We start from the raw sequence: 22,193 nt of genomic DNA, 5'->3' as shown, positions 1-22,193 counted from the left end.
AACCTTTCAACCCACCAAGGAACATATGTGGTTTGGATGCTTCATAAGTGACACATTGGTGGCTATCAAGGTAGTTTCACCTAAGAGGTGCAACTCAGAAACATTGGACCACTTGGGGGGTCTCAACTTTGCATTTGAAAACCTACTGGAAATGGATTTGGTCATTCAAGGGGCCAACGAAATTTTCTCTCTTCAGATGGCTATTAGTGCATATGGCCTTACCAGTTGGTCACTCATTAAAAGATGTAACACCTAATCTTTGACAATGTGACTTTTGCCACGAAGCGCAAGAGACTACCAAGCATGCCCTTTGGTCATGTTCCTTGGCTCAACAAGTATGGAATAAAGTTCTTTCATTATTTTTAACAATGAATGTTGGTTGCTTATTTTCATGGGGATCAGCAATGTGGGGAGTGTTACATTCCAGTTTGATGTTGTATGAGGCAATCGATGTTCAAGAGGCAATGATGGTACATAGTAGAAGATTGATATTGGTCAGCCCCTTTCAACAACCTCGAAAGCAGGTGCGATCTGCCCAGATATGGAAAACAATGACTACAATAACGTTGTCGTGATGTGGCGTGTTTAATGCAAGAAAAAGTGAAAAATTGAGGATACATGCACATTACACAAATACTTCTAAAAATGAAAATAATAATAAATAAACCTAGGACATGATGGCACTGAGTGCATTTTGAGGGTTGCAAGTAGGATTTGAACATTGCATGTCTAAGATAAGAAGCAATTATCATACCACTAAAGCTACTACTACATGCTTTACATTTTGTATATTTTCTTTTCATATTCAGTATCTCGTAGGTAGCAAACAGTCAAAACCGTGTACACAAAATCATGGGTTTTAGCCCATGGTTTTGTGCCTGTCATAAGCAAAACCATGTGCACAAAACCATGGTTTTAGCCCATGGTTTTGTGCATGTCACAAGCATGGAGAGACCTATAAAAGCCTCTAGTAAGGCTTGTGTAAGGGGGGGCTCAATATGTGATATCACCAACACCACTATCATAAATATAATTATATTCATCTTTATCTTCTTCATATTTTTCTACTTCTCAAGTGTACAATCTTTCTTCTTCTCAAGTGAACAAATTTCATCCAATCTTACGTTGATCGTCATCTCTTTGATAATTCTGCGAACGTCCTCCCCAATCCAAGATCCCAGTGGTCGGTTGAGTAGCACACGCACACGCGAATCTTCGCGACAACGTTATGGGCATTATGGAAATGTTGATGCAACCGACGTTATGATGCGACATATCAGTGTCTCTCAGATGTCTTGCGTGAGATATGGGAGAACTTGGTGGCAGTAGTCCGCAACTAGTATGACAACATGCAGGGTTCACTAGAGATTGTGAACAAGAGAAAGAAGAAGCTCCTTCACTTATGGAAAAAGTTACCCTATTCTTCGAGTCAACTCAAGGGCCTCAATGGAACTATCAACTTCCTTGGACCCTTTCTTGATTAACAGTGAAGCACGATAGAATGCAAAAAGAGAAAAAGGAAAAAAACCTTTTACAAAGTTCTAGCTTTGGTCTTAGGATTATCGTATATCATTGTACATGAAATTTGTAAGCTTTTGGGTACATATGCTTAAGCTATAGCATTCACATGTTTTTCTTAATACTGTGAAATGCACATAAGAGATCAAAACCAGTCTACTTAGCTTCTTACTTCTTAATCAATTTATAGTTGATACAACGGAACCCATTTGGGTTGGCTTGGCTAAAAAGGGTGTGCTAAAAGGGAGGGTCATTTTGGGCACACGCATCCTAAAAAGGGTGAGCTAAAAGGGTGGCACAAAGGAACACATGCACACCACATTTCCCCCCTGCGAGAAACAAGAGATTGAGGGGCATGAGTGACCATGTGTGGTCCTTGCCGGGAACTGGAACGGTCCTCGCTGAGAGTTGGAACACGAACACCAACGGGCGTGAGCAACCATGTTGTCCTCACCGAGAATTGGAACACGAACGAGTGAGTGACCATGTGGCCCTCACCGGGAACTGGAACATGAACAACAACGGGCATGAGCGACCATGTTGGTCCTCACCGGGATCTGGAACACGAACAATAGTTGGAGTGAGCGGCCGGCCATGTGCGGCCCTCATCGAGAACTCAAACACGAACGGGCATGAGCGACCATGCGACCCTCACCAGGAACTAGAACACGAACACGAACACGAAAGAAACTAAAAAATAGAGACAATGAAGCGATGTTGATGATGAAGCGGTGGATATCGGGAGGCCTAACTAGTGAACTAAGGCGGTGCTAATAGAAGAGATACTACTACAAGAGACTAACAAGAGTGTCGGTGATGGTGGTGAGGGCGATGCTACCTACGAAGCGGAAGAGGCGGATGCTTGGATGTGGGGGACTGGTACCCCGTCATCTCCACCAATATGTGAAATGCACATAAGAGATCAAAACCAGTCTACTTAGCTTCTTACTTCTTAATCAATTTATAGTTGATACAACGGAACCCATTTGGGTTGGCTTGGCTAAAAAGGGTGTGCTAAAAGGGTGGGTCATTTTGGGCACACGCATCCTAAAAAGGGTGAGCTAAAAGGGTGGCACAAAGGAACACATGCACACCACAATACTAATGAGGAAAATCTTTGAAGGAAAAAAAAAAAAAGCCCTGCGTATTCTAGATGCCAATGCCTTTCCTAGGTTTAAAATTGTGGCCCATACCATGAAACTAAAATATCAATGCTTATTGCTCTTCCTTTTTCCAAACCACATGTAGTGGCATATTCAACCTATTCCCAAAGTATGACATTCTCCTTCCTATTCATCTTCTCAAAAAATAGTAAGCACAGGTGTATGGGAAGACATGAAGAATTCTAAGTCCAAACCCTCATTTCCAGGGTACATTTCTTCGTCCTTCTTATATCTAGCTCTTGATGGAATATCTTCAAGTATTGTTATGTTTACTTGGCAAATTATCCATCTCTAGGTTAAGCTACTCATCATAGCATTAAAAAATCTAGAAGCAAACACTAGAGATCATTAAAGAATGGGAGACAATATTTCTTGATGATCACTTCCATCCCTATGAGTATCCAAACATGATAAAATGCACACACCACTTTGCTTGTTATTGAAACACTTCCTTCATATCTTGTATTAGAGACATAGACTAATGTAAGCATTAGATAAGGATAGAATATAGATGAATAGATAGAAAGGAGAGAGAGAAAGAAGGGTGTCGATCCACCCGACCACCCCCGAGCGAAGAGATCGAGATGGACTCGAGCCTCGATCGGCATCCCATACCACCGCCGTGGCGTCCAGTTGTACTTGGTGCTGGCGCGCTCGCTACAAGAGTTGACCCACCACAAGACAGAGTCTCGACGTAGTCAACAAGATGATGAAATGAGGGTAGCTAGGCCTTTATTTATAGCGATACCCAAGGCCCCCAGCCATGTTCACACTTGGCCTAATGGGTTGTCTCAACCCCGAGGATTTAAAAGTAATCCTCCCCTTCTTTACACTCTTGTTTAACCCTCACACTTATCCACATGTATAGAATACTACGGTAAATTCTGACCACGGGATATTAGATGGTCATGCCCGTAACATACTCCCCCCTCTTTAAAACATTGCATTTTTGCAATGGAAAGTTAGGGAAGTTAGTTTTGAGTGCATGTATAACTGCAAATAACTCCTTTTCTTGAACGGTATACCGACATTGACCAGAATCAAATTTCTTACTCTCGAATGCTATTGGTTTACCATCTTGATATAAGACAGCACCTATAGCATAATTGCTTGCATCGGTTTCAACCTCAAAAGGTTTTGAAGGATCGGGTAAAAGAAGTGAAGGAGCCTTGCATACCAGGTCCTTGAGTTCCTTAAAGGCGAGGTCTACTGTAGCATTCCAGACAATAGGTTTTGTAGACTTGTGCGTTTGACCTTTTAAAAGATCAGTAAACGGCGTCGTCAATTGGGAGTAATTACGAAGGGATTTTTGCAAAAACCCGACAAAACCAAGGAATGATCAAAATTCTCGAATATTCCGAAGAGTGGGCCAAAGCTTGATTTTCTCGATGCGAGAAGGATCAATTTCAACTCCTCGTTCGGTTATGAGATGTCCAAGATAAGTAATTGATTTCTTGAAGAACTTACATTTTGAGATCTTCGCGTAAAACTGTTTGTCACGCAATGTTTGTAAAACAAAGCAGACATGTTTAGCATATTCTTGTAATGTACGGTTATAAACTAAAATATCATCCAAGAAAATAACGACAAATTTTCCAAGTTGTTCTCGGAAAATGTCATTCATTTCTTGTTGAAATGTAGCCAGAGCATTGGTCAAACCAAAAGGCATAACCAAAAACTCATAATGGCCATAGCGCGTACGAAATGCCGTTTTAGAAACATCGTCCTCACTTATACGAATTTGATGGTAGCCAATACGAAGATCAAGTTTCGTAAAATACCGAGCTCCCTGGAGACGGTCAATTAGATAGTCAGCTCGGGGGAATGGATACGAATTCTTGATCGTCACTTTATTCAAGCGTCGGTAATTAATACACATACGCCATGTGCCCTCTTTCTTTTTAACCAAGAGAACTGGTGCACCCCATGGAGATTTACTATAACGCATATAACCCATTCGTAAATAGTCCTTGAGTTGCTTAGATACCTCATCCTCTTCGGATCGACTTAAGCGATAAGGAGGTATACTTATTGGTGCAACACCAAGTACAATATCTATACGATGGTGTATATTACGTTTAGGAGGTAAACCACCTGGTAGTTCACTCGGAAAAACATCACGAAAATCATTTAAGATTTCATCAAGTTGTTGTTGTTCAAAATATGTTAATTGAACTGAGACATTATCGATATTGTAAACGTGAATGTCCGGATCAAGTACACAATAAAATAGAGTAGAACAAGACAAGGAAACAATCGAGAGGGATTGTTTTTTTACACATTGAATAAAATGAGTACAATCATTCAGTACAAATGTAATTGAATGATGAACCCAATCAATAGATAAAGAAGAGTTTTTATTATAAAACCAGGGATAACCTAGTATTACATCGGTGGTACAAAGATTCATTACATGGAAGTCTACTTCCTCTATATAAGTGTCAATAGAAATTCCTAATGAATGAATCGCCCCATTGATGTATTGTACTCTTCCATCAGCCAAGTGCACCGTGTAGGTGTGATCACTTACGGTGGGTTGGATTCCCCATATCTGAACCAAACAATCATTGACAAAGTTGTGTGAGCTTCCCAAATCAAATAAAAATTGTACGGGAGATCCATTGATATACCCGTTTGCACGTAGTAAATCATTGGGACCCAATACAAAGTGAGGGAAAGAACATTGGCAATTACTTAAATGATGTGTATAGACCTTAAGGACGTTAGGAATCTCACCTTTATGGTCTGCAGCTTTAGCTTTGTTGTCGTGCTCTTTCTGTTGGAGCTTTCGACATTGCTCTTTTGTATGACCCTTCTTTTTGTAGAATACGCAAAAAGGATGTTGTGGCTTACAATCGCGATCCACAAATTCGTTGGGTGTCTTGCATTTCCCAATGAATTGCGACTGCTTAGTCTCAGGCGCTTCGTTGGTTTGTTGTGGTCCTTCTTCGAAGTGCGTGGATAGTGAAGAACTATTTCAACAGACTCTTCGAAGGATTTTGGATCCTTATCGTGCACTATCCAATGATAGTCCGAATTGGGGATGCCATTGACAAAACAAGCTATTAACCAGTTGTCCCCTTCTAGACCCGATTTTTGGATTTGGGTTCTAGCATGGTGGACATAGTCTTCTAGCGAGGAAAACTTCCTGCTAGAGAGGTTCATTAAAGCTTGTGTTGCCTCAGTTCAAGAGGGAGGTTGCAGAAATTGGCCCTTGAAAACTATGACAAAATTTGTCCAGGTATCAGGCAATTTCCCCAAAGTACGGAGCCCACACCACCAGGCAAGAGCCTTACCCCCTAGTTCTCGGCCGATATATGCAATCTTCGTACTATTTGGCATGGGATAGAGCTCAAAATGAGACTCCCATCGGCCCAACCACATGCAGATTGCTTCTTCAGTTCTTTCCTTTTTTTCTCCCGTAAATGGCTTAACGACAAACAATGGTTCACCCTTTAGCTCATCAGGTCTATTAGTCTCACGTTGTAGACTAATGACACGTGCCTCGAGAGCACTTTGAGATTGCCGAAGTTCGGTCATCTGTTGAGCGGTGAAACTAAGGTATTGGGTTATTTGCGAAAAATACATCTCAATGGACATTTGTCCAGGAGGATTCCCTTGAGTTCCTTCCGCTTGAGCGGATGACATTGGGTCGTTATTTTGAGCCATTAAATGATTATTTCTGGAAAAGAAATAGGATAAGGTCAGAGAGATAGTCCTAACATCATGTCGTGATGTAAACATATCATGGGTGAACATTAATCGATATCATTATCTCACATCAATACCCCTCTAGACGTATGAGATGAGGTTCAAGATCAGGTTACTATGGTAACACAAAGGTGTTTTAAAAACCAAGGGGGTGACAAATAAATGTCTTTCCCTGATCTCTATATCGATTTTTTTCATGGTGGCTCCTCGAGGCTCAACCATGTATGGTCGGGTCATGAATAGTTTATACACGAAAAAAATGTTAACAATAAACTATGTTTCGGTGCCCACATATGTGGTTTCGGCTCTTTAAGTCCTATTACGAGGACCCCGAAGTGCACTTAGACCTCAAGTCTAAACATGTGTTATAGTCATATGTATCAACGATCCCCGAAGTGCACTTAGACCTCAAGTCTAAACATGTGTTATAGTCATATGTATCAACGATGTTGTATGGTCTTGGTCATATTTGAACTCGAGACCTCGAGAATAAATACATTAAACACTTGAGCCAACCAAGTAGATCGCTCTTCTTTGAATGCTTAATGTGACATGCTTATAAGAGATATGTGAGGCATGAGCCCATATATGTTTTTTTAAAAGAAACATATATGTCAAGAGTCCTTATTTCGCCCTCATTTACTACAACTATGTTGGTACGTTACCTAACCTCAAGTCTCGTAATTACGATGGCATACACCAAAATGAAACCTAATGGTCAAGCCAAATGAGCCCTCTTTTCGTAGTAGGCCCACGTGCCTCTCGTAAGAATGATCTCATGGTGGCATCGTATCCATGTAATGAGGGAGGGATGTTGGATATGTGTGTCATAGGAGCGACCTCACATGAAGTGGGCCAAGCCCTATGTACTCAACATCATTATGGCTATAGGCGTTTCTTTACATAATGAAATATCGAAGTCACCAACGGGGATTTCAACAATAAAAAATTATTGAAAAAAGGGATGGTGACAACGCTTTCCTTGAAAAGGAAAACATTCGATTTAAAATCACGTAATAACTTATATACACATATGTATATCATCACATATATACGATCAACTACGTATACACGTGACCACATATGCCTATATTAAAGAAATCGTTATATTTAATAGCCAAAAATGACGTAATCTAGATACGTAATCGAGGCATATACCTCTACGCACATGAGACATCCAAAAATAAGGGTTAATCGTAATACACAATTGAGGTATTGATCTCTTACGCATACGAGACCAAACGCATATCATCTACAACAAATCGAGGTATTGACCTCATACACAAACGTAACATATTCAATATTAATACGCAATTGAGGTATTAACCTCGCACACATACGACGCTCATCACATATTCAATATACGTCAAATGAGGTATTGACCTTGTGCACATATGTAAATGTTTTATATAACCAATTAATTACCACTACAACATCATTGAATCTATAAGAAAAATTACATATTAACCATACACATGATTAAATTGGGAGAAGAAAGAATAGAAAAAACAAGAAAGATTACCGAAGTTCTTTTGTTGATCCTTGTCTGCATGAAGGCCGACCGCACGTAGATCGACGCCATCAACCAAGAACACAAAACACAACAAAAGAAACATTAGAAAATCAGCTCTGATACCAACTATTAGAGACATAGACTAATGTAAGCATTAGATAAGGATAGAATATAGATGAATAGATAGATCTAGAAAGAAGAGAGAGAAAGAAGGGTGCTGATCCACCCAACCACCCCCGAGCGAAGGGATCGAGACGGACTCGAGCCTTGATCGGCATCCCATACCACCGTCGTGGCGTCGAGTCGTACCTGGTGCTAGCGTGCTCGCTACAAGAGTTGACCCACCACAAGATAGAGTCTCGACGTAGTCAACAAGATGATGAAATGAGGGTAGCTAGGCCTCTATTTATGGCGATACCCAAGGCCCCCAACCATGTTCACACTTGGCCTAATGGGTTGTCTCAATCCCGAGGATTTAAAAGTAATCCTCCCCTTCTTTACACTCTTGTTTAACCCTCACACTTATCCACGTGTATAGAATACTACGGTAAATTCTGACCACGGCATATTAGATGGTCATGCCCGTAACATCTTGGATCACATTGCCCTTCAACAGAGGCAATGGACAACCTTAGAGGGCACACAAATACTCGACTACTAGAGTGTCTATCAACCCACATCCAAACTTTTAATTGAAAATGCTCCATTTGCATTTTCTAGCCTACACGCGTTCTGATTTAGCTCTACCCTTCTCCTCTTCCAAGCAACCCTTAATCAGAATCTCATCCAAGAATGATATGTTGTCCTTTGGCCTTTATTACTGATTTTATTATGTATGACACCAAATTCGAAGCCCCTTGTGATAAGGTGCCCCTTGTGAATTGATCCTTTTTTAAAACCATGAACCATTTGTTTGAGTAAGGCTCATTAGAAAGCAATGATATACTCGTACAAACAATTGGTACAGTAAGATTATTATACTAGGTATATGGGAGTTAGGAACAAGTATTGGGTTCAAGTTCCTTGGTATGTGAGGAACATGAAAAGGACCATCAACTATATCTCGTTCAGATTAAGGACCCACCCAATTTCTTTGAAGGAGAAAGTGAAAGATCTTTTATGTCTTTCTTAGGGGTAGGAATGTTGATATTCATGGTATAGCCTTACCTATACAAGGATATGCAACCTCTACTATTGATTCATAATTTGTTGATGACATCGCTTTATATGTTTCTGTAGATAAGGGGAACTTGTTGAACCTTCAACAAATGTTATCCGATTTTTGAGATGCTTCAGGAGCTTTGATCAATTGGGACAAGTCCATGGGATTTTGGGTTGCATCGTCTTCTCCTCCATAAGATGCGTCGCGCCAACTCCAGGTTTTATTTGGGTACCTTGAGGTACAGTCGTAAGGTATTTGGGTTGTCAAGTGGGGATAGATTTGTCAGCAGAAGAGATGGTAACACCCCTTTTATTACGGGTTAGAAATAAGTTGTTGTATTGGGAAAGCACTAATTTGTCTCTACAAGGAAGGGTGATTGTGGCAAACTCGGTTTTGCTTGCATCGATGTGGTTACTGGTATGTTGCATCAACCTAGCTATTTTCACGGTTTATTATATTGAAACTACAATGTTTAGTTCGTAATTTTATTTGGGGTGCCCCATTGGGATCAAGGGTTGTTGCAAAAGTTGCGCGGTCGGTTTTAATCTGACCAATAAGTGAAGATGGACTTGGCTTAATAGGCCCTTCTTGCAAAGCATGTTGTGAGAGGATTTATGCATGGGAATTGAGTTATGGAAAAAGTTATGGTTGTTATATCTTCATAACATTAAACCTACAATAGTAGGACAGTGGCATGATAGTTTTCGATGGTTGTTTAACTTTGAATTTCCAATTAAGGCTCATAATGTTGGTTTTATGAGATTCTTTACAGGTATTTTGAGGGCATGGAAGGATATTAGAGAGGGTCCCCTATGTCAACTTCCATCGACAGAAGCCCAATTTTTAAGGCAATTGTTGTTATGGAATCCTTCGTTTACTGATAACTCTGGCTGTGTTTTAGGAATTAGGCCGCGTTTATCATGGGAAAAAATGGACTCATGACCAGCTACCTCTATGGCTGCTTGGGACCGGTTTCAACTGCTCTTGGAGAAGGACAAAAAACAATTCTCATCTTCCTTGCGTGGGGATTGTTTGATGTACGACTAGATTTAGCAGGCTTTAAAGAATTGTCAAAGGCAACTTAATTTGGCTAATACTTATACATGGTATGGTCTTTTCTCTCCTTTGGGTGTTTTAATAGGTGCCCGATCATATGCTAACCAGGGTCAACTAAGATTTTATGAGGTTGACGATGATGGTCTTTTATATTTAGTGGATGAAGAAGTTGAAGTTATGCAATTAGCCTTTGAAACCCCATTAGGGTTATTTCTCGGTTAGACAAGGAGATTTTCTTAGATCCGAGCCCTTTTTTGGCAGACCATGCAATACAAATATGGGCATTCCAAAGTAAGTCGGTGCACATCTTAATTGGGACCCAGCTGATTATGCATGGCGGTTGGTTGGCCGTTCCTTGACAAATGAACAAGAGAGTAGGATTCTTTGTTAAACACAGTGCTCGGCCACAACCGAGGAATAGGATCAACTCACAGAAAACAGGAAATACAAAATGCACGAAGACAATAGAGAGAAGAGTACACAGGATGTTTTACGTGGAAAACCCTAAATGGGAAAAACCACGGGAGTCCTCAAACTCCAACTATCACTATAAACAGAGATGTACAATGGTGAAGCTACAAGGCAACAACCTTGAGCTCACTGTCTTCGCCACAGGCGGCGGTAATACACAGAGGCAACGACCTCTTCGTCTCTCTCTCTCTCTCTCTCTCTCTCTCTCTCTCTCTCTCTCTCTCTCTCTCTCTCGGCTGCTCTCTTCACTCTCTTGCACACATAAGAGTGGCAATACACAATAAACAACAACTTACAGCAGCACTAAACAGTTTACCCTAAGTCATATTTATACACATATGACTTTCGGGCTATTTACAAATATAGCCTCGAGGGCCCTTGGCAAACATATTCACAAATATGTCCCCGCATCCGGATCTCTCTCCGGGTACATTCGTCATCCGGCTCCGTAGCCGGGGTCTTCATCATCCGGCTCCGTAGCCAGGTACTCATCATCCGGGTCTTCATTCCCGATTCCCGGACATCCGACCATCCCATCCGGAGGGACCGTAATCCCAACAAACTCCCCCTTCACTTCGGCATGGGATGTCTTTCCAATCCGACCCTCTTCCGGCACGCTTCCAGCTTGTCGGGTGTGAGCACTTTGGTCAGCATATCTGACCCGTTCTCGTCCGTGTGGATCTTCGTCAGCACGAACTCCTGGTCTTCTATCCTTTCCCGGATCCAGTGATATCTTCGCTGGATGTGCTTCGTCCGGGAGTGATAGGCCGCGTTCTTCGCAAGGTGGATGGCACTCTGACTGTCGCAGTAGAGTCGGTACTCCTCCTGCCGGATACCGAGCTCTCTAATGAAGTCCTTCATCCATATTATTTCCTTGCCGTCTTCAACAGCCGCCATGTACTCCGCCTCCGTGGTTGACAACGCAACCGTCTTCTGCAGCCTCGACTGCCACGAAACAGCTCCCCCTGCATACGTCATCACATACCCTGATGTGGACCGGCTGGTATCTGCATCAGCCGACATATCCAAATCGGTAAAGCCGTCGAGTTCGGGCTTACCGGAGCCGAATCGGAGGCACACGTTTGTCGTGCCCTTCAGGTATCGGAGTATCCACTTGGCCGCGTTCCAGTGCTCTTTGCCGGGATTGCTCATGTACCGGCTCACCACTCCGACTGCATATCCTATGTCCGGTCTTGTACACACCATTGCGTACATCAGGCTTCCGACGGCAGAGGCATATGGTACTTTCATCATGTCCTCCTTCTCAGCCTTTGTCTTGGGGCTTTGTTTGCTGGACAACTTGCAGTTTGCCGGGAGGGTTGACCCGACCGGTCTTGCTTCCGACATGTTGAACCGGTGAACCACCTTTGTCACGTACTTCTCCTGTGACAGCCACAACTGCTTCTTCTTCCGGTCCCGGATAATGTGCATCCCTAGTATTTGCCTCGCCGGACCCAGGTCCTTCATTGAGAAGGTTCGGTGAAGCGCTTTCTTCAGCATCCGTATCTTGACCTGGTCCCGTCCGACGATCAACATGTCGTCCACGTACAGGAGGAGTATTAGAAAGTCTCCTCCTTCGAACTTCTTCACAAACACGCAGTGATCGGATTGCGTTTTGTGGTACCCTTCGTCGGTCATGAAAGAGTCGAACTTCCGATACCATTGCCGGGGAGCCTGCTTCAGTCCGTAAAGGCTCTTCTTCAACCGGCATACCAGGTGCTCCTTCCCTTTCTTCTCAAATCCTTCCGGTTGCTGCATGTAGATCTCTTCTTCGAGGTCACCGTGAAGGAATGTCGTCTTCACGTCCATCTGTTCTACCTCGAGGTCCATGCTTGCCGCTATGCTCAGCACCGTCCGGATGGAGGTCATCTTCACTACCGGGGCAAATATCTCGTCGAAGTCGACGCCCTTCTTCTGCTGGAACCCCTTCACCACGATCCTGGCTTTGTATCTCGGGGGGTTTCCGGCATCTCCCGGTTTCAGCTTGAACACCCACTTGTTTCGAAGTGCCCGCTTTCCTTTCGGCAACTCCACAAGTTCATATGTGTGGTTCTCATGCAGGGAATCCATCTCTTCCTGCATGGCACTTAACCACCTGCGGCTATGGGTGTCAAGCTTTGCTTCTTCAAAGCTCTCCGGCTCCCCCTCGTCGGTTAGCAGCACGTGCTCTGGTTCCGGAAATCTCCGGGGGGCCCTTCTCTCTCTTAGAGGATATCTCCGTTCCGGAGCTTCGGTAACCGGCTCCTCCGTTTCCTCTTCATCCGAATCCATTTCGGGATCGGAGCCGGTTCCGGTATCAGTTTCATCTTCCTCGGCCGGTTCTGTTTCTTCACCGTCTTCGGCCGGATCCTCGAGTGCTAACCGGTCCCTTGCCGGTCGGGACTGCTCCTCGTAGAGTTGATCCTCACCGGTCGACTTGGAGCTCTTCATCTTCTTCTCCGACTCCCAGTCGGCGAGTGTCTTGTCCTCCATGAAGATGATATCGCGACTCCGGAATATCTTTTTGTCGACCGGGTCCCATACTCGGTAGCCGAACTCGTCATCGCCGTAACCGAGGAATATGCATGGCCGGGTCTTTGGATCTAGCTTTCCTCTCCGGTCCTTTGCCACATGCACATATACGAGACACCCGAACACCTTCAGATGCCGGTAGGATACTTCCCTACCGGTCCACACTCTCTGCGGCGTGTCTCCGTCCAAAGGTACTGAGGGTGATCTGTTTATCACGTATGTCGCCGTCGACATTGCCTCAGCCCAAAACCCCTTGGGTAATTTCGCATGCGCCAGCATACTCCGGACCCTCTCCATTATGGTCCGGTTCATCCTCTCGGCCAGCCCGTTCAGTTCCGGCGTCTTCGGCACAGTAAACTCGAGCCGGATTCCCTTCAAGCGACAGTACTCCTCGAACTGCCCCCGGTATTCCCCTCCGTTATCCGCTCGTATCGCTTTCAGCTTCTTGTCGGATTCCCTTTCCACTCTCACGTGGAGTTCTTTGAAGACGCACAACACTTGGTCCTTTGTCTTCAACGGTGCCGTCCACAGCTTCCCGCTGTGGTCATCAATGAATGTCACGAAGTACTGGGCTCCGCCATGTGACTTCGTTTCTACTTGACACACGTCAGTGTGCACCAACTCCAATGGTGCGCTACGTCTTGTCGGTGGCCTTGAGTGGAAGGAGGTTCAGTTCTGCTTACCGGCCAGGAAATCGGTGCACTTCTCCAGGTGCACATGCTTCACTGGAATAAGGTTGTCTTCTGCAAGCCTCTTCATCCCCTTCTCACTCATGTGGCACAGTCTCTTGTGCCACAGCTCACCGGCAGTGTCGGCTGCCACGTTCAACTCCTCCGGACACAACCAGGCATTCATAAGGTACAGTGTGTTGACTTTCCGGGCCCGAGCCACTATCAGGCTCCCCTTGCTGAACTTCATTACACCATTCCGGATGCTACCTGTGTAGCCTTCATCATCTAGCCTCCCGGCCGAAATCAGGTTCAATCGAACCTCCGAAACGTGTCGGACATCCTTCAGCAACATTTTGCATCCGGTCGAGGTTGTCAACCACACGTCTCCTATGCCGGCAATCCGGCACGTACCTTCATTTCCCATCCGAACACAGCCATGCTCACCGGCTGTGTAGGATGAGAAGTATTTCTTCTCCGGGGTCAGGTGGAACGACGCTCCGGAATCGACCACCCAGGTCATCTCTTCACCGGCAAGGTTCAGCTCCCTCTCTTCGGTAATGAGCATTATCTCTTCTTCACTTGCCGCGAGTGCCGTCGTTCCTTTCCGGTCCTGCCCTCGCCGATCCGGACCTCTCCGGTCCGTGGCTCCCCGGTATGCACCGTTTCGCTCCGGTGACTTCTTCGAATCGGTACCGTCGGTTCCGTTGTCTTTCCGGAAATGTCGACAGTTCTTCTGGAAGTGCCCCGGCTTCCCACAGTAGAAGCATGTAGGTCTTCCCCTCGACTGCGACCGTGTCCCCGACTTCTCCCGTCTTTGCGGACTCCGGTTCCGTTGTCTTCCCCGTTCCGATTCGGTAAGCAACGCCTTCGAGTCGGAGGCCGGTTCTTTATCTCTCCGACGCGCCTCTTCATTTAGAATACTTGTCTTTACCGTTAGTAAAGACAAGTTCTCTTCCTTACAGGAGGTGCTGAGAGTAACTACCAAGTTCTCCCAGCTCTCCGGAAGGGTACACATCAGCATGATGGCTTGCATTGCGTCATCCAACGAGAACTTGATCGCCGCAAGCTGGTTCACGAATCCCATGAACGTGCTGACGTGTTCGACCATGCTCTCGCCGTCCCGGTACTTAAGATTCACTATCTTCCTCATCAGGGAGGTCCGGGTCAGAGCATTCTTCCTCTCATACAGTCCGGACAGCTTCTGCCACATCTCATAGGCGTTCGTATCGTTCGCCACATGTTGCAGAACACTTACATCGACATATTGCCGGATCGTCGCTACGGCTTTCCGGTTCAGGAGCTTCCACTCCGACTCTATTACCCCCTAAGTTGGGTATCTCGGCATTGTCGATCGGTTCGTACAGGTCTCGGACGATGAGAAGGTCTTCCATCTTTATCTTCCAGTCGGCGTAGTTCTGTGAGTTCAACACCATCATGCCCGGAGGCCCACTACCGCCGCCTTCCATTTTCTGTGTTACCGTTGCTCTGATACCACTTTGTTAAACACAGTGCTCGGCCACAACCGAGGAATAGGATCAACTCACAGAAAACAGGAAATACAAAATGCACGAAGACAATAGAGAGAAGAGTACACAGGATGTTTTACGTGGAAAACCCTAAATGGGAAAAACCACGGGAGTCCTCAAACTCCAACTATCACTATAAACAGAGATGTACAATGGTGAAGCTACAAGGCAACAACCTTGAGCTCACTGTCTTCGCCACAGGCGGCGGTAATACACAGAGGCAACGACCTCTTCGTCTCTCTCTCTCTCTCTCTCTCTCTCTCTCTCTCTCTCTCTCTCTCTCTCGGCTGCTCTCTTCACTCTCTTGCACACATAAGAGTGGCAATACACAATAAACAACAACTTACAACAGCACTAAACAGTTTACCCTAAGTCATATTTATACACATATGACTTTCGGGCTATTTACAAATATAGCCTCGAGGGCCCTTGGCAAACATATTCACAAATATGTCCCCGCATCCGGATCTCTCTCCGGATACATTCGTCATCCGGCTCCGTAGCCGGGGTCTTCATCATCCGGCTCCGTAGCCGGGGTCTTCATCATCCGGCTCCGTAGCCGGGTACTCATCATCCGGGTCTTCATTCCCGATTCCCGGACATCCGACCATCCCATCCGGAGGGACCGTAATCCCAACATTCTTCCCTTTTTCCAATACTTTGCGGCATATGGGAGAGGTAATTGCAACGTCATTGCGTAAATCTTGTTGCACAAAAGTATTGGGAGTTAGGTGTTATATTGCATCAATATATGGTGGCTTATTGGAAAAGTTTATGGGCTCTACCATGTCTACGAAGAGCAATTTCTTTTAAGTGGTTAATGCTTCATTATGTTTTACCTGTAGGTTTTCATTTAAAAGGACAAGTCGATGATTGCCATTGTGTGTGTTGCCAAGTATAGGAGGAAACTTTGAAACATTTGTTTTGGACTTGCAGTGTAGCTCGAAAGTATGGGGAAGAATATTGAGGATGTTTTCTTGTAAATATAAGGGAGAAGGGGGATTGTTTTTTGGGGGTCTTTAGATGTGCAGGTATCTTTGTACTAGGCAGAGCAATTCACAGAAGTTGTACGTGTGTCGGAGAATACAACTAAAGCGGTTCTTCCTAACATTCTTGGTGGTAAATTTTTTAGTAATTCTTTTGTTAGTAATATTGTTTCAGTTAATGCTTTATGGGTGTGGTGGAAGTGTCGTTGGAGCAAGAAATATGAAGGCATTGAGTACAATGTGGTGGATATGATTAAGATGTTATGGGACAACTCGATGCACACAGTTAAGGGAGAGTGTGATAGTATTAAAGGAACACCGGAAAAGGTGCATAAGAAAAGGCGAAAAAAATGAAAAATATGGTGGCCAATACCTCTCAGGTTGGATGAGTCACATGAAGATCGTTGGAATTATGCTCCACCACATTGGCTATTCCCTCCTCCTAGTCCATTCTTATTTCAAAGATAATTGTGAGGTATATAGTTTCTTCTTTTCTCTTTAACTTATACATTGATAGGAAGGACATAAAAGAGGCGGATGTGATTGGGGTAGTCCTATGGAGTGACAAGGCCGAGATGGTGGATGCGGAAAATGAAGCATCTTCTAATTTTGGATAAGGATGAGTGATGATGGTGTTGAGGGTTGTAACACAATTTAATCTGGACATGAGGACAGTAGTGTCATTTTGTTTTTGTAGGTACACAATTTTGGTGGTAAATCAACAAGAGTGAGATGGTTGATGTGGATTAATGAAGCACAATTCATGTTTTTTATAAGGATGAGTGATGGTGGTGTGGGGGCTGAAGCATAGTCTCTTCAAAAGACTAGACTCATTTAGTTGTTTGTATGTACAGGATTTTGGCGATAATCTACGAAATATTTGATGTGGACTTGATGAAGCAGGATGTATGTTTTTGGATAAGGATGAGTGATGAGGGTGTGTGTGTGTGTGGGGGGGGGGGGGGGGGAGCATACTCTCATGAGGAGATGAGGAAACAAGACTCATTGTATTGTTGTATGTGCAAGATTTTGATGGTATTCAACGAGATGGTTGGTGTGGACTTCATGAAGTAGAATTTATGTTTTGGATAAGGATGAGTGATGATGGTGTGGAGGCTGAAGCATATTCTCATGAGGAGATGAGGAATTTGGTAGTAATCGGCAAGACAGTTGATGAGGATTTAACGAAACGGTTTTTATGTTTTTGATAAGGACGAGTGATGATGGTGTGGGGGGCGAAGAATAAGCTCATGAGGAGAGGCGGAAACTTGACTTAATTTGTTGTTGTATGTACTGGAATTTGGTGGTAATCCGGTGAGATGGTTGATGTGGAAAGAGGAGGCATAGTTGTTGAGTTTACAGTCACGAATGTGAAATGTGGTTTTCTTGAAAAAGCAAACAACGTAGTTGATCGCCTTCAAATCCGAGATGTACATGCATGGAATACAATGTTATCTACCTTGAAAGCTTGTGGTAGCATCGGTTCTTTGGATAAAGATTATGTTGAACAAGAGCATGTTGAAGAAGTATTGAAATGGTTCATAACTATGACCTGAGAGGGTTTGTTTCCGAATAGAGCTACTTTTTTTGTTGTCTATGGATATGGATACCTTGCAATGTGTCTATGGAATAGCTTGTAATTACAGGACTGTTTTCTCTACTTTGGCGTACATAGATTTGTTTTCTTGGTCATTGTCTTGCACAAAGACGGGCTTGGGGAAAAAAATCTTTGTATGTTGTAGCCGTTATGACCTTTTTATATAACTAATGGAGGGATATTTTGTTTTGAAAAAAACAAGATCTTCTATGTCTTTCCACCATCTCAATAAACATTTTCTCCTCTTTAGGTAAGAGGAACTTGAAGCAACCCTCCTATTTCTTTGATTGGTTGCAACCCCTTTCATCCCTTGCTAGCTATCTTCTAGTAGGGAGGTAGCCACCAAGTCAACTTTCCAATCCACATGCTTATATTTTGTATTGATCTTGATATCCTCTTCCATGGCACTTTTCTTGAGTCAAATCATTATCCAGCTCCCCTACATAAGCCTTGATCTTCATTGGATCAATTCATGGCATTCTCTATCTCCCCTACATCAAATGGAACTTCTTTCGACATCCCTATTTTTTCTTCTTTTTCTACAAGTATACCACATGCTCTTAAGCCAAATCACCCAAAAGTTTTGCCTACAAAGACCCATAATAGAAGTTTTACCTAAAGGGTTAAACATTGACATCAAATAACATGAGAAATATGTAATATTGCACATACTACGATGAGTCACCAAAAGTCAAGGGTGGTTTTGGGTTGGAATTGGAAACTTCTCATGTTGTGCTAAAGAAGTAAAGTATGTCTCATGCGTGCCTCAAATGGGCAGAAAGAGTGAACCCTAATACAATGACAAAACAAGGAAAAACAAGGATTATGGGTTTTGAACCTTGATAAGGAAAATGTGAGGAAGAAACACAAAATAGTATGCCCTTGTCACTTGTGTAATGAGTAATAGAATTAGCCATAAGAATGAGTGTGAGAACCTTGTAAGATAAGGATATAATGATTAATAATTAAACATCTAAGGTTGAAATTAAGACAATTGAGGATAGGAGATAGGGGAAATGCTTGGCCTAAATGAAGTCCTCCAATAGTAAAGCCTATGTGACTTCTTGGTAATGGTTATGCATTAGTCAATGACCAAGTTGGGAGATGTGTGTGGTTATTGAAAGGACCCTATAATAAATTGGGTGAATTAACTTTGCATCGAAAGCAAATAATGCATAAACATTTCTTCAACACAAGAAAAGAAATGGAAATCTCGTGTCTACTTTCTATTATCTAACTATACAACCAAGTTCAATAATCACATATCCATAACATTTTTTTTACTTGGATGCCAACACTTGTATTGCACTTTTGGGAGTGTGATGGACCATTATCTTATTTAAATGTTATGTATAAAAATAGATGCACAATATTATATGCATCACAGTGAAGTAAACACATTAAATTTTCATCCTATTTGAAAACCCCATGACATTTGCCCTAATGGAATTCACACCATGGATAGAATAGATGCTATATATAAAAATCAAGTCAAAGTGTCTTATGTCAATACCATGAAGTTTACAATATCTTGATGACACCCTACAATGAATGTGCGTTCTCTATAGAAATATGGTGATATCATGGTTTTCTTTCATGATGCCATCTTACTTATAGAAATATAATATCACAATCATGAATATCTAACACATGGATTAGAGGAAATCGATGGAAGACAAATTATTTAAGAAATAATGCATTGGTTGTTTGTTCGAGAATCAATTGGTTGTATTTAAATGCGGAGAAATGCACATACTGGGATAGATAGTCAGCAATGGGTATAGTATGTATATGCAAGTCTTATTCATGTACAAATAAAAAATGAGGTAATATGCATCATGATCCTTATCTTGAGTTGACTACTATTGATTGTTTCATTACTCATGGAACACATATCCATACACACACACACACACACACACACACACACAATATATACATATATATATATATACATATTCTTTGAAAAAAACACATTGTCGAAAGGGGTGTCCCTCCCCTTCAAAACTCCCTCCCCTTCAAAACTTGTTTACCTGATCAATAGCCTAATATTTACTCACGATTGAGTTACCACAAATGAGGAGGATTAACATAATGTCCTATTTTGGGGGGAGATTCCTCCTTTGCACAAAGAATGGTCAACAACCTTTCGGAATCTAAGTGTCCTTAATAACATTTCAAATGATTTAAGTTATATGGGATTGAGGAAGATTCAATTGCAAGTTCTTTCTCAAAGACAACTCTCTTACCCTACTCCAAACTTTGATGAACACGACTGCCCATTGGTACCTACATGAAGCACTTGTTTGGAGCTCACTCCTCAAAATAGCCCATCATGAATGGATGGTTCACCAAAGTGTTCAATTCTCTAGCAAGAACTCCTCAAATGTATGCAAAAATTGTGGGGATTAGGTGAGAACACTTGAGTGCTATTGTCAACATCACAAACATGCTACTTAAGTTTAATAACTTCACCACAAGGAATACTTATCTTGACTATTAAGGAGAAATGCGCCAGAGTGTTCTATTACATCCTTACCAGACCGATCATCTATGTGAATGTTCGTGTTTGCAACATATGATGTACACAATGGGACATTGGTCACAACAAGCCACTTAATTATACAAATATAGGAAGGATTCGTAAATGTTTACATACAACTTAAATATTCCCAATTGTTCTTGAAAAGTACACTAGCAATTACCTCTCTTCAAAAAATTGATGTTTGAACATTGTGCAGAACAACTAAAATAACAATAAATTAATTTCCAATGAAAGTGAGGGAGTATTCTCAATTACACAAGTGTGGAAGTTTGCTTTTTGCAAACAACATGGATGGAACATTGACAAAAAACAAATAGTTCATTAATCAAGCACAAAAATGTACTCTTTGAACTATTGTTAATAAAGGATTTTCAATTGCACACACACACACACACACACATAAGAAATCTTTTATATTTACAATTAGATGGTAGGGCTTTTTTGTTGAAACAGCACCAAATTAGAACATGCACCTAAAACAAAAGTGCAAACTAATGGTTTTTTAAAATAAAACATGAAGACCCAGTTGGTTGAATTATTAATTTTGTCTTCTATAAATGATGGCATTGCGTGAATATCAAGAGGAAACACAAATGCAAGGCTAACGCAAACAAGAGACATTTTTTCCAAGCAAAAGGAAATTTAAAACAATAAAGAGACTAAGATAGTATTTAGCGTTAAGTCTACGTTCCCTAAATTGACTCTTAAGATGGAGAGATATTGATTACAAAAAGAAACTCAACATACCTACTTGCTTGATATGAACTGAATACGACAATATATATAAGTCAATTACAATATTCAATATTGGTTGTGTAGTGAAAGATTATTCATCGGTGAGTGGAATCCTTTTAATGTTAACTAACTTTTTTGAACATTCAAGGGAGCCAAGATCATAGCACTCACAATGAGAACACATTTCAATGGATGATGTTGACACACCTGTAAAGAAACATGGAATTACCCCGGTTGGTCACTTCACTTTTATTCATTATGATCTAGGAAGTGTAGTAGGTGACCATCTAGACACATCATAATTAATATAATGAAAGGAAGCGATCAAATCCCACCAAAAGCTTCTTTAGTAATGAATGGCCTCCTATTATAAATAGCAACTACAAATCTAATAGGTGCATTGGATAAAGAGTTTTGAGGCACATAAACGATGTTGGAATAAATTCTAATCCATTCTCAGAACATTTATTGTCGAGCATTGCAAATGAGAAAGGCTCGAAATCCCGTTCAACATTTAAACCCCACACCCCTTTGTAACCCTCCATTTGTAGGATTCTTTTCAAAGTCGAGAAACTCAATTAGAATGGGCCCAAATATGCACTCTCTCAATAGTCATTGACTTACTTGATCGCCATGTTATCTCTATTTATGAATAAGATTATTATAGAGAGTGTGCATGTGCACACACAAACGGACGTGGCCACGTGCATGTCACCACGCAACCTCAACACGAGGCAATGCATGTGGCTGAACTTTAGTTCCACTCATGCAAGCACTTACATACATCAATCGTTATTGATTGCTTCAAAGGATATATGATAACCTCGACCAATTTGATCAAACAAATCAAACTTTCAACCTTGGTTTGTATATGATCATCTAGCCATCTAAGGATTTCAGATAACTAACTTTGTTATTTATTGCCCACTTTCATGAAATCTAAGTCTTGCTATAGACTAATAATCAGGTTACTCGTAGGGGCGTGCATACACACACATACCTTTAAGAACGAGGGCCTCTATTGTGGG

Source organism: Azolla caroliniana, unplaced genomic scaffold (assembly GCF_043228905.1).
Source record: "Azolla caroliniana isolate FFs.n. ecotype wild unplaced genomic scaffold, voAzoCaro1.0.p SCAF_1, whole genome shotgun sequence".
Classification (NCBI taxonomy): domain Eukaryota; kingdom Viridiplantae; phylum Streptophyta; class Polypodiopsida; order Salviniales; family Salviniaceae; genus Azolla; species Azolla caroliniana.
This window is presented reverse-complemented; position numbering follows the sequence as displayed.